At 34.2% G+C, this 14169-nt stretch overlaps 2 pseudogenes; both read right to left on the bottom strand.

The window, feature by feature from the left end:
* Positions 1-1508: 1508 nt before the first annotated feature.
* Positions 1509-3004, bottom strand: LOC149559688 (DNA replication licensing factor MCM5 pseudogene; annotated as a pseudogene).
* A 5560-nt stretch (positions 3005-8564) lies between these two features.
* Positions 8565-10060, bottom strand: LOC149559687 (DNA replication licensing factor MCM5 pseudogene; annotated as a pseudogene).
* Between the last annotated feature and the right edge of the window lie 4109 nt (positions 10061-14169).

The following is a 14169-nucleotide window of genomic DNA, read 5'->3' as shown; positions in this document are numbered from 1 at the left end:
GAAAAGCCATCTTCTAATTATTGGATTCTCTCTAAACTGGTAGGTATAGCTCCCTATGTGAATGATGTTCAAGGAATTATGTTTTTTTCCTAAAGCTAATGCGAGGTATTCTCTTAACCCAAGAGTAGAAGAGGCAAACCAAATTAATTCTAACCAGAACTTAATTCAAGAAAAAAAATACTTACTTAACTACAACCCAAGCTATGGAATCCACAAATCCTATGAATTCATAACTCAGTAACTATCTACAAAAAATTAAATGAAATGATTAAGAACTTCTCCTGAATCTTTCCTTGTGTCTCACAAAGCACATCCTACTCTGATTAATTCATATCCTCATTACAAAAAGAATGAACCATCCTTCATTTCTTCTTGCAATTCAAATTTAAAAGAAAGATGCATAGAAGCAACAGGCTAACTAAATGGAATAGAAATTATTGACATAAAACACTTTTCTATTGACTCTGCAACATCAAGTCTATTACATCAACAATTTTCCCTCACCCATCCATCTCGAAGAATTTGCAATAAAATCCTCCTCTTCAATGACCCTTCAACTATTCTTCAGTTCTAGAACTGACTGTTTGGTTTCTCGAACTCTTCCCCTCCTTCACCACTTCTCTTGTCCTTTATCTTTCTATTTTGTCCACATATTTTTGCTTTAGTCCCATTCATAACCAATTCTTAAGAAAGAAACATCCTTACATAATTAGTAGACTGAGAATCATATTTTCAAATATTTCCCCTTTCTCTCGAGCATTTTGCTTTCTTAGCTTTTTAATATTTTTTGAAATCAAACTCGAGGATATTTAGAAAAAATATAGAATATGAAATTTATACATTTAATTTTCTTTTAGGTATCTTCTATTGTCAGGATGTTAGTTTTTTGAATTATGCAGATGTATTCTTTTTTTATATCTGAATATACTGAATTATCTTTGATCAATTGTGTGTCATGATACTGGCATTGAGAATCTTGATTGCTATCAAAATCTAAATGTGGAAGGCTTCCACTAATTGAAGAGTACCTAATGGGGTTTTTATAGCTGATCACTCTCATTCAGTGTCTTCAACATTACTGTATTAACTTCAGAAATTTGGTCAAACATATGGTGCATGGATTCTCTACCATTGACATTCAAATACATAACTTCGTTGGTGTAATGGTCAAGAAATACTACCTCATGTTGTTATGAAGGATGGGGTCTTCACATTTGATGCAGTGTTAAACTATCAATATGTGCAGCTGACTGGTGTGAGGTAAATAGTCATGTCATCCTGCTATGTATCACTATGAAGCTCTTATGTGCATTAAGTTAACCGCATCATGGAGGCTCTCTACATTTGGTTGGAAGTTACAACAAGAACTATCCAAGCCATCATTCCAAACCAGAAATTTGTAAAGACTTTGATGTTGTGCCATTCACACCCAAATATAATTTCCTACAATGCATCAACGCAATAATGATGCCCTATTTGTGGTAGTAGAATATTTAAGGTGTTGAAGCTTATGCTTTGCGAATAATGACACATCACTCTCTCTTGTAGTCCACTTCATCTCTTTGATGCACGATAACAAGGGCCCTTCTCACAACTGATTCATTAAATCTCATTCTTGCTAAATCATCAAGAAGATGTGTCTCAGACATGACATTACCGATTCCCATTCACCTTTTTATCTCTATCTCAACTTGTTGAATTTAATTTTTCATTTTTGGTGTCAAGTTTATTTGATCAGTAATGCCAAAACATGTAGTGTTCATTGCAGACAAATTGAAAAGTCTCATGGCTTCTGTTGCATGTTCCTTTTTTTCCACAAGTGATAGTCGCATCTTTGCTATGGACTCACTAATTTAAATAATGGCATCTAATCACCTGACAGTAATTGGTATGGGTGTAGCTTCTCCACTTTTATGGGTTTATTGGTGCATTTGTTGTCTAATTCTAACATAGTTATTTTGTAACATGGTAGCAGCAAAATTTGATAGCCTAAGTTTGCAATTTACTCAACAGTACTCAATGAATCTTTTAAGCTAATTTTCTTTATCTAGGGCATCAAAATCCTTAGTTGTTTTCCCTACATTCACATGTACTTTTATAACATGACTCATAATGAGCTTGTCCTTATCATAGATCTGAACATCCTTTGCAATGAAGATGAGTTCAAATTGAGAAAGAATTGTTGTCTACAAATCTATATTGTCTTGTGCTATTTTGACATCATCATAACATCCAAAAGGTGGATTGGTTGTTTCAAGCACTAAGGTGTGTGAGTTGAGAATAGTTGTAATGCCTACCTTTGCTTTGCATATTGTTTGTTGTTCCATTGCCTCATGAATTGCAACCCTATCCTCTACCCTCATTTTATTCAATTCGTCAATACAAACAACCCCTCCATCAGCCAAAACCATTGCATCTCCTCCAAGATAGAACTCCCACATGCTAGAGTCATGAATAATAGATGTTGTTAAACTAGTAGCTGATGATCCTTTTCCAAAAGTGTAGACAGCTATTGGGGCTATCTTCTCAACAAATTTAAGGAAATACAACTTAGTAGTTGATGGATCACCCAATAGAAAACTATTAATGTCTCCTCTTAATCTTACTCCATTAGGTAATCTCTTTCTTGATTCTTTAAATAGAAAATAGGAAATAACTTTCTTAACAATGGGATGACCAAATATAGATGGTGCAATCATGGAACAAAACTTTTTGTATGCATCAGGTCTTTAAGAAATTCTTTGAACTCCATTTCTTCATCTGTAGTAAAGGAATTGGGGCCTCTACTATCAGCCTCTATAGCTTGTTCAATACCTACAACTCTTATATATGGCTACCTGATGGCTATTGGTTCATTTTGTGTAGAAGTATTGTTTTCTTGGAAAATACTGTATATACCCATTACAGTCAATCCCGTCCCAAGCACAGTTGATTTTACTAGATTGTGATCAATTGAAAGCAACATATTCCTAGGCAATTCTCTAGTGGATACATCCAAGTACATCAAGCTCTCGAACCAAGAAGGTGAAGTCATAAAAATTCCCTTTGTCAAAGTATAACTCTATTTTCCTGAGAAACTCAATCTTTACACCATTATGCTCAACTTTCTTTCTTGCGATGGGTTTTATACAAACCTCTCCAACAACATTTCCTTGACTTTCAAAAAGGGGCACCAAAGCTATTTGCCCATTTTCCTTCTTCACAGTAGCATGTTTGCAATTTTTTGCCATCTAAAAATGTAATAGAGGTGGTTCAAAGGGGCTCAAATGCCCCGACAAGATAATTTAATTTTACAACAAAGCAACACTCATGTGCTGTTACCAAGACTCAGAAACTTGAATTTTTTTTTTCTTACAAAAGTCCCAAAATTTAGCTACCAAACCATCTTTGTGAACCATGGTATAACATCTCTGCAAGTGTCACTGCCTTCTTTGGACTACAATCTTCCTTCCATTCTTACATGAAGCTATTGCTAGATTCTTACATATTGACTTCACTTTGGCAGAGAATGAGAAAATAGCTTCTCTTTGTAGAAAATGATCATGGGAGTGTACTTTCCACCAAAGAAAATCCTCCATGCTCGAGTTGTCATTTTCAATAGGGACTGGCCATTAGCAAAAAAATAATTTTTAGCTTCTCCTATGGCAGAAAACTAGAAATGGACTGCAACATCAGATTTTCCACTTCTTGATTGTGATAATGATTTTGTGTCAATTGGTTCATGAATTGCATTGAGCATGCAATCTTGATGTTATAAACTCATGCCTTTTCGTTTAAAATCAATATTTTGCATTTCCTCTTTTTCAGGTAGAAAATGAGACTTTGACTTCTCCACTAGCAGGATTTTACCTTCGGAGTTCATTTTTTGCTTTTTTTGTTATAAGTAAAATTAGAATACATATCTGTAGTCATTATCCTTTGATCATAAAATCTAGAAGCATTTGATTGAAAATAGATATCAAACACAATTGATCTTAGAAATTGCATTAACTCTAGGAATTTGAACCATGAGACTAATCTTTGAATTCTAAACTCCTCAAAATTAGAGAATTTGGAAAGTTGCATTTTGGGTCTTCAAACCAATTCAATCTTCATGAGAATACATTAGAAAAATTAGGGAACACTTTAAGGGAACTTGTTTTCATGGGAGGCAAATTTTAAAGTTTAAAAATGGTGTACTAAAAATGCACCTAGAACTGGCTCTAAATGGGGATTATGTACTGCAAAGTACATAAATAATCTAGAATCACAGGTTTCATAGAATAGGACTTACCCATTGGACTATAGATTCAAGCCAAGAAGAGAGTAAACAAAGAGCTTCTTACTAAGAGAGCAAAGGAGTGCAAGGTAAATAGAACTTACCAAAATACGAAGACAACAAACTACAAAAATAGAAGAAGACTATACTACTCCAAGAGGAAAAGGCTACACTAAACACACCCAAAATTGGAAAGAAAAACCTAACTACTATAGGTGAGGAGACCTCACCAATAGAATAGAGAACAAGGAAGGAATCATACCTGGCCAATGACTGGAACAGAGAAATATGATCCTTTCTAAAATAGAGGAAGTTGGTTCACCAATTTGAAACAACACTGATAACCTCTTGCTAAAAATAAGTTCGAAAGAAATTTGCAATATAGTAACCCACAAGACATTTCCGAATAACCATGCTTCATTATAAATCTTTGGTTCTTCTAAAAATTTTTACACACCACCTTTCATATGTTCAAACATCTTCTATGAAGAAAAAAAATGTTCACCAGATTCTGAGTGCACTACTAAAACATAATTACATCTATTTATATCAACCATATCATCCTTAGTAGAGATATTAACAACTAAACTAGGATTGAGAACATTGGAGCATTTAAGAGATTTTGGAAATGAAATGGCATCATATTGATCATAGGTATTCTCTTCAACAACTTCAGCCTCTAAAGAAAAATTGAAACAAGGTGACTCTTCATGATATAGAGGTTTCGTTTGGATTGAAACATCTTCTTCATTTGTCCCAATTTTCAATTCTACAAGATATTTATCTGAATTTAAAATTTCAATACCTGGATTAACTATTGAAAAAATTTCCCATGCAGGAATCGTGGTTTGATCAACCTCCATTTCAGAACAAAATGAGCCAAGATCAAGCTCTTTATCTTCTTCACGATGTGGCAATACTTCATTAACATTTGAAGACTCTTCCTCACAATTTATTGCTACAATCATCTCTTCAACAACATTTACAAGTTCAACAAGATGATCATCAAAACATATTGCAGTCTTTTCATGTGTATCCATATGATTTGGAAAACCCCATATTGCATTAGCTCAGAAAAAGAGTAGTTCTTGGATTAGATCTCTATCAGCTCTAATGGATGAAAAGTCAACCTTACTATGTTCTTTAATAACATCAGGTATTCCACATTTTGATAGCACATCAGTCTCAAGATAATTTCTAGGAGAACAACTATTTGAAGCATGATCCCCATTCATTTCTCCTAATCTACAACTGTTATCATCAGAAGAAGAGGAAAACATGGAAATGTCCTCTCTTTAAACTCTTCTTACCATCTCTTCAACCATGTTTTCAGATTTGGGAAAACATGATCTCACTTTCTCTTCAATATAAAATTTATCAAGAGGATTAATCATTGCATTTTCTTCAAGAGAACTAGATTCTAACATAATATCATCATCAACCTTTGCAAATTGAAAATCATGTTTGCTAGAATCTTTAATGAAGTTAAACTTTCCATGTTTTGGAAATGCATTAGCCATCAGATGATTTTTGAAAGAAACTTCTTTCAAAATTTTATCTTTATTTTCTTCAAATCTGAAACCTTTTAAATTAGGAGTAAATGAAGGCATGGGAAAAACTTCTTTGTCTACTTTTCTTACCAATTCTTTATCATTGTGAAGGATGTCTTTGTTTGCTGAAAGTTGTGCTCTCAAAAACTAGGGTATCTCTTGCTCTCCAAAAATTGAACCATTGGTTGATATGGGCTCTTCATTTATTGGTTTTTCATAAGGCATATGAGCTAAATGGTATATCCCTTTTCTTCTATGATCTTGAATATTAAAGTACCTTTGATGTACACACTTTAATAGCTGAGTAGATTGATAATCTTTGGACGAGTCTAATCCTTTTTCTTCAGCTTAAGCTATACTTTGTTTAAACGCAGTCCAAAGGAAATGTAAATTGAAGTCACTTTCAGCATCTATCTCTTTGAATGTGGGTTTTCTTCAAGTTTTCGTTCTTGATTAAACTTCTTGTCCACTCAGGACTGAAAAATTGTAAGTGATGTGATCTTGTGGGATCTCTGAAACTTTATCATCATCCACTTTTAGTTCCTTACTTGGCGGCAATCTCCTTTCTTTATAATGCTGCAACAATTTTGTCTTCACTTCCACCTCTTTCAGTAGGTGATATCTTGCACAGATACTTTTCCACAATAGGATAGTTGCATGATCTTCATTAACACTTAGGTTCATCTTTACTCCATGATTGATGCTTTTTCTCCAAATTTCAAACATATCATGCAACACAAGGTCAGTAGTGTGATGGAGTTCTATAAGGGAAGGGTCTGGTCTCCTTCCTTTCATCATTTTAATAAGCATGGTCCTTTTTTAATCAAAAAAGTTTCCAATCTTTGCAAGTTAGAGATAATAAAATTTGAAAATGTAAACATTAGACTTCTCACTTAAAGTTATGAGAACCAGAATGGAGTCGCCAATCTCTAGCTAGTAGAGATATCTATAACCATTGAGGAAGCAAACATCAACACCAATTTTTTCCTCTATCTTTCCTCAGTAAACACTTCCAGTCATCAACTTTGAATTAATTCTTTCTTCAACTGGTTGAGATGCAGGGCTAAAATACTGATCCTTGTGCCAAGTACCTTATTTCCACAAGATCAGTTATAAAAAGGGAAAACCAAAAAATGTAACTTTGAAAGCTCTCCACAGTGGAGTAGCCAAAAATCTGTCGGTAAACAGATTTTTTCTTCTTGTTCCTTGTGACAATATGACTCTCAATGCCCAAATGCTGAACAACATCTGCTTACAACAATTGAAAAGCCATCTTCTAATTACTGGCTTCTCTCTGAATTGGTAGGTATAGATCACTATGTGAATGATGTTCAAGGAATTATATTTTGTTCCTAAAACTAATTCGAGGTATGCTCTTAACCCAAGAGCAGAAGAGGCAAACCAAATTAAGTCTAACCAGAACTTAATTTAGGCAAGAAAATACTTACTTATCTACAACCCAAGCTATGGAATCCACAAATCCTATGAATTCATAACACAGTAACTATCCACAAAAAATGAAATGAAATGATTAAGAAATTCTCCTAAATCTTTCCCTAAATCTCACAAAGCACATCCTACTCTGATTAATTCATATCCTCATTACAAAAAGAATGAAACATCCTTCCTTTCTTCCTACAATTTAGATTTAAAAGAATGAAGCATAGAAGCAACTGGCTAACTAAATGGAACCAAAATTATTGACATAGAACACTCTTCTATTGACTCTGCAACATCAAGTCTATTACATCAACAATTTTCCCTTGCCCATCCATCCAGAAGAATTTGCAATAAAATCCTCCTCTTTAATGACCCTGTGGTTATTCTCTAATTCCAAAACTGACTGTTCAATCTCCCTGACTCTTCCCCTCCTTTACCAGTTCTTTTGGCCTTTATATTTCTATTTGGTCTAGATATTTTTCCTTTAGTCCCATTCATAACTGATTCTTAAGAAAGAAACATCCTTATATCATTAGGAGATTGAGAATCATATTTTCAAATATTTTCCCTTTCTCTCAAGCTCAAGGATATTCTTCTTTGAAATCAAACTCAAGGATATTTAGGAAAAATATAGAATATGAAATTTATACAATTAATTTTATTTATGGTATCTTCTATTGTCAGGATGTGTGTTTTTGGAATTATGTAGATGTATTCATTTTTTATATATGAATATACTGAACTATCTTTGATCAATCATGTGTCACAATATTGGGATTGAGAATCTTGATCGCTATCAAAATCTAAATGTGAATGGCTTCTGCTAATTGAAGAGTACCTAATGAGGTTTTTATAGATGATCACTTTCACTCGATGTCTTCAACATTACTATATTAACTTTAGACATTTGGTCAAACATATGGTGCACGCATTCTCTACCATTAAAATCTAAATACATAACTCTGTTGGCATAATGGTCGGGCAATACTACCTCATGTTGTTATGAAGGTCGAGGTCTTCACATTTGATGTAGTGTTAAAATATCAATATGCGCAGGTCACTAGTGTGATGAAAATAGTCGTCATTCTACTATGTATCACTATGAAGCTCTTATATGCATTAAGTTAACTACCTGATGGAGGCTCTCTACATTTGGTTGGACATTACAACAAGAACTGTCCAAGCCATCATTCCAAATCAAAAATTTGTAAAGATTTTGATGTTGTGCCATTCCCACCCAAATACAATTTCTTGCAATGCATCAACCCAATAATGATGCCCTATTTGTGGTAGTAGAATATTCAAGGTGTTGAAGTTTATGCTTTTCAAATAGTCACATGTCGCTCTCTCTTGTACTCCACTTCATCTCTTTGATGCACAATAATAAGGGCCCTTCTCACAACTGATTAATTAAATCTCATTCTTGCTAAATCATCAAGAAGACATCTCTCAGACATCACATTTCCAATTCCCATTCACCTTTTTATCTTTGTCTCGACTTGCTGAATTTCATTTTTCATTTTTGGTGTCAATTTTATTTGATCAGTAATGCCAGAACATGCTGCGTCCAATGTAGACAAATTGAAAAGACTCATGGCTTTTGTTACATGTTCCTCTATCACCACAGGTGATATTCACCTCTTTGCTATAGACTCACTAATTTGAATAATGGCTTCTAATTGCCTGATAGTAATTGGTATGGCTATAGCTTCTTCACTTTCATGGGTTTGTTGGCGCATTCGCTATCTAATTCTAACATAGTTATTTTGTAACATGGTAGCAATAGCATCCGATATCCTAAGTTTTTAGTTTACTTGGTAGTACTCAATGAATCTTTTAAGCTAGTTTTCTTTATCCAAGGAATTTGAATCCTTAGTTGTTTGCCCTACATTCACATGTACTTTTATAACATGACTTGCAATGAGCTTGTGTTGATCATAGATTCAAGCATCCTTTACAATGAAGATGAGATCAAATCGAGAAAGAATTGTTGTTTATAAATCTATATTGTCATGTGCTATCTTGAGATCATCATAATGTCTAGAAGGTGGATTGGTTACTGCAAGCATTGAGGTGTGTGAATTGAGAACAGTTGTAATGCCTGCCTTTGCTATGGATATTTTTTTTGTTCCATTGCCTCATGAATTGCAACCCTGTCCTCTACCCTCATCCTATCAAATTCATCAATACAAACAACCCCTCCATCAACCAAAACCATTGCACCTCCTTCAAGATAGAACTCCTATGTGCTGGAGTCACAAATAATAGATGATGTTAAATGAGTAGCTAATGATCCTTTTCTAGAAGTGTAGACAGCTATTGGGGCTATCTTCTCAACAAATTTAAAGAACTGTGACTTAGCAGTTGATGGATCACCCAATAGAAAAAAATTAATGTCTCCTCTTAACTTTATGCCATCATGTAATCTCTTTCTTGATTCTCCAAATAGAAAATAAGCAACAACTTTCTTAACATTGGGATGACAAAATATAGATGGTGCAATCATGGAATAGAACTTTGTGTATGCATCAGGTCTTTGAGAAAATTCTTTGAACTCCATTTCTTCATTTGTAGTAAAGGAACTGGGGCCTCTATTGTCAGCCTTTGTAGCTTGTTCAATACCTAAAACTCTAATATATGGCTACTTGATGGCTATAGCTTCTTTTTGTGCAGAAGTATTGTTTGCTTGGAAAATACTATATATACCCATTACAATCAATCCTATCCTAGGCACAATTGACTATACTAGATTGTGATCAATGGCAAGTAACATATTCTTACACAATTCTCTAGTGGATACATCTAGGTACATCAAGCTCCCGAACCAGGGACATGAAGTCATAAAAATTCCCTCTATCAAAGTACAACTCTATTTGCTTGAGAAACTCAATCTTTACACCATTATGCTCAACTTTCTTTCCTGTGATGGGTTCTATACAAACCTCTCCAACAAAATTTCCTTAGCTTTCAAAAATGGGAACAAAAGATATTTTCCCATTATCCTTCTTCACAGTAGCATGTTTGCAATTTTTTTCCATCTAAAAACGTAATAGAGTTGGTTCAAGGGGGCTCAAATGCCCCGATAATATAATTCAATTTTACAAAAAAGAAACACTCCTGTGCTATTACCAAGACTGAGAAACTTGAATTTTGTTTTCTTGCAGAAGTTTCAAAATTAAGCTACTGAACCATTTTTGTGAACCATGGTATAACATCTTTGCAAGTGTCACTGCCTTCTTTGGACTGCAATCTTCCTTCCATTCTTACATGAAGCTGCTGCTAGATTTTTCAATATTGACTTCACTTTGGTGGAGAATGAGGAAATAACTTCTCTTTGTAGAAAATGAACATAGGAGTGCACTTTTTTCCAAAGAAAATCCTCCATGCTCAAATCACCATTTTCAATATGGACTACCCATTAGCGAAAAATTTATTTTTAGCTTCTCCCATGGTAGAAAACTAGAAATGGAATATGACATCATATTTTTTGCTTCATTATTGTGATCACTATTTTGTGTCAATTGGTTCATGAATTGCATTGAGCATGCAATATTGATGTTATAAATTCATATATTTCCATTTAAAATCAAAATTTTGCATTTCCTCTTTTTCAAGCAGAAAATGAGACTTTGACTTCTCCACTGGCAGGATTTTACCTTCGGAGTTCATTTTTCACTTTTTCTGTTATAAGTAAAATTTGAATACATATTTGTAGTCATTATCCTTTGATCATAAAATCTAGAAGCCTTTGATTGAAAATAGATATCAAACACAATTGATCTTGGAAATTACATTAACTCTGGGAATTTGAACCATGAGACTAATCTTTGAATTCTGAACTCCTCAAACTTAGAGAATTTGGAAAGTTGCACTCTAGATCTTCAAACCAATTCAATCTTCATGAGAACACATTAGCAAAATTAGGGAACACTTTAACGGAAGTTATTTTCATGGGAGGCAAATTTTAAAGTTTAAAAATGGTGTACTGAAAGTGCAGCTACAAATCCAAAGTATCTGTGGCTGAAATAGGATTAGTAGGAGCAATAGGAGCTGGATGTGTGATATCATCTAAGAGGATACAACTACAACTAGAGGTAAGATATCTTTTGTGAATGGAGGAATGTTTGGATCTCTATACTTCTCCCAAAGATATATCCAAAAAACATATGGATCAGATGACTTAATGTCATACTCCATAAAGAGAAAGAGAGTATGCCAAATGATGGCAGTCTGGTTAGGATGATACTCAAGATCTGGCACATAGGGTAGTACATTGTGCTGACTGAGATATTTGACAATAAGTTGACTCCATTCTTGATAGTTTTCCGAGGTCAAATAAATCAAATCTGCCTCTTCCATGATGGACCAATGAATTAAACCTCTAAGAAATCAAAGAACCCTGCCCCAAACCCCCCCCCCCCCCCCCCCCAAAAAAAAAAGATGCTTGTGGTACTTGATACGTGGTGCATGCACAATGTATCTCTTGTCAAAATGAACAAAGTAGACTTCTAATTTTTCTTTTTGGAACTATGGTTTGAGGCCTAAGATTGGGACTAAGTACTATAGCTAAATTCTAAAAGCAAGACAATGTAGAAAATGCCCTAGTTCTGAAAGTGAGATATCTATCCACATAACCCTAGTATCTAACTATAGATATGGAAAGTAGATAAAAAAGTATGCATGTTTTTTATAAAAAAACTTGAAAAGGAGTCCAGATGAGCCCATACAGATCTTTTCAAGTTGCAAAATGTAGGATTGAGCAGGTATAGTCACCAAAAGACACAAATTATGATAAATTCTTTCAAAAAAAACAAAAAAATAACACCATGACTAGAAAATTTAGGAAATTCTACCCAATTCCAAAAAAAATTGCACCTGAATCAAAGTCTGAATGTCCTAGATATGAGCTCATGAAGTCAGGCTACCAAATTGAAAAGCAATATGAGAAGGGGTCTGGAGCAAAAATTGCGAGTCTAAACTTGATAGTCAAACATCTGTCACTATAGTTGTAAATTGACTAGGTTTGATAATCAAATGGCCATCAAATTTAATCTAGCAAAAAAGTGATGTCAGCAAAAAAAGCTCCATGTGTGATTTGGTAGGGTGACTTGGATGTTGACTATGGTTTTTTTATTGTACAAAATGTATCGGTCGACATGTGTCAATGTGAAGGCATGGCAATCTGAGTCACTATGGTGATGTGGCAAAAAAATTGGGTTCCACATGGTGATGGGGCAGTCTTGGAACCCGCATGTCAAAAATACCTATGTGTCACTATTGACGTCTACAAGACTTTGCAAGGCATGTGGATACTTGTTGACATGGCCTCTACATGTATAGTTGTCACTACGTAGGAAGAGCTATCACTATGTGGGAGGATTTTAAATTTCTTTCCACCAGAGTTCAAACCTTGACTAGAATATTCCTTGCACTTTGGAGAATTAGACAATGCTGAAAAATGCAATAAAATGTTGTTGCCTAGGTTATAAATGTTTTTAGCATGTGTCATGGCCAAATTCAAAGTTTACCATGAGTGGTCACTAGTCGAAGCAAAATGTTGCTGTCAAATATGATGTTGGAGCTGGGAACATCGATAGGATTAGTAATGCCAATGCTAGAAATGAGGTTGCTAATGTTGGAAAAGAGTTAACTGTCCACCATTGTTGAATTTTTTAATCCCACATTGTATGTGTGGGCACCTTGAGACCAGTTTAAAAAGAAAGTCCTACACAATGCAACCAAAGAGCCTATCGAGGGAGATGTAACATTTCATCAGTTGGTGAAGGAGGGCTGGATTTTTGAGTTATTGTCGGATATGTAGTGCGAACCCATTAATATTGTATGGTTGGAATAATAATAAAATATGCCCACCAAACTTGCAGGGTTAGGATCTGATAGCCCGATACCTGCTAAAAAATTTCTGTACAAGGCTGTCTGGCCTAAAAAAAAATTTGAAAATTTGTGGCCTAAAAAAAATTCCAAAAATCCTATTAAAGAAATTTTATAGAAATTTATAGAGAAATTAAAATACAAAAATGATCATACTCATTGTGCAAATCAGGGCCTCCGAGGTCTAGTTTGCAAAAAAAAAATTGCCTTACAGTCGACTATGGCCAAAGATAGCTGAATTTATAGCCAATTTTCACTAAATCAGCATTCTAGATGCAATGGTGAGGTTAGATCTAGTGTTGGACACTCCCAATTTCTATGATAGTCTAGAGGTGGCCTGCAATGATAAAGCAAGATGATGATCTCAAACAACTTTGTGAAGAGGAATTCTTCAAGCTTTGATACCATGTAAGAATTTGGTATAGCTCTAATACCATGTAAGAATTTTCCTAAGGGAAAAATTCACCCAAGAACTAAGAACTCAAACACAAGAACAACTATAGACCAAAAATGGATATGATCAATTAATCAAATTATGTCCTAATACATTGCTCTGTTCAATATATGATATACAAACAAACTAGGAGTGCCTATATATAAAAGCCTCTCATGAAGCACCTAGTATTTCTCTAGAAAGAACCAGGAGATAAGATAAGCATCCTGACAACTAAACACATGTCGTATCTATTATTCTAGATGAGTGGATAATAATGACAAGGTTGTAGACACCATGTGCTTAATTAGTGTGCTAACTCTTATGTTGTCAGCATGACAACTCACAAGAGTACACATACTCCTAGGTGACTAATAAACATATTAGAAATATACATTAACCTATGTAAACTTAAGTATGTCTAAATAGTGAATAATTATTTACACCAACAACCTCTAATAGGGCTCACTTCAGAAGAGTGAAAATAGTAATTAGTTACATTGGTGGTTTTTTCTATATCAGGTTTCCATGTTAAATACTAGTGTCTCATGTGTTCATGTTATTTCTCTTATGTTTGCAAATTAATCACTATTAATATT

This window comes from Cupressus sempervirens, chromosome 4, assembly GCF_028749045.1.
Source record: "Cupressus sempervirens isolate cs-2001-9-10 chromosome 4, ASM2874904v1, whole genome shotgun sequence".
NCBI lineage: Eukaryota > Viridiplantae > Streptophyta > Pinopsida > Cupressales > Cupressaceae > Cupressus > Cupressus sempervirens.
Note: the sequence above shows the minus strand (reverse complement) of the source record. Positions and strands in the feature narration are given on the sequence as shown.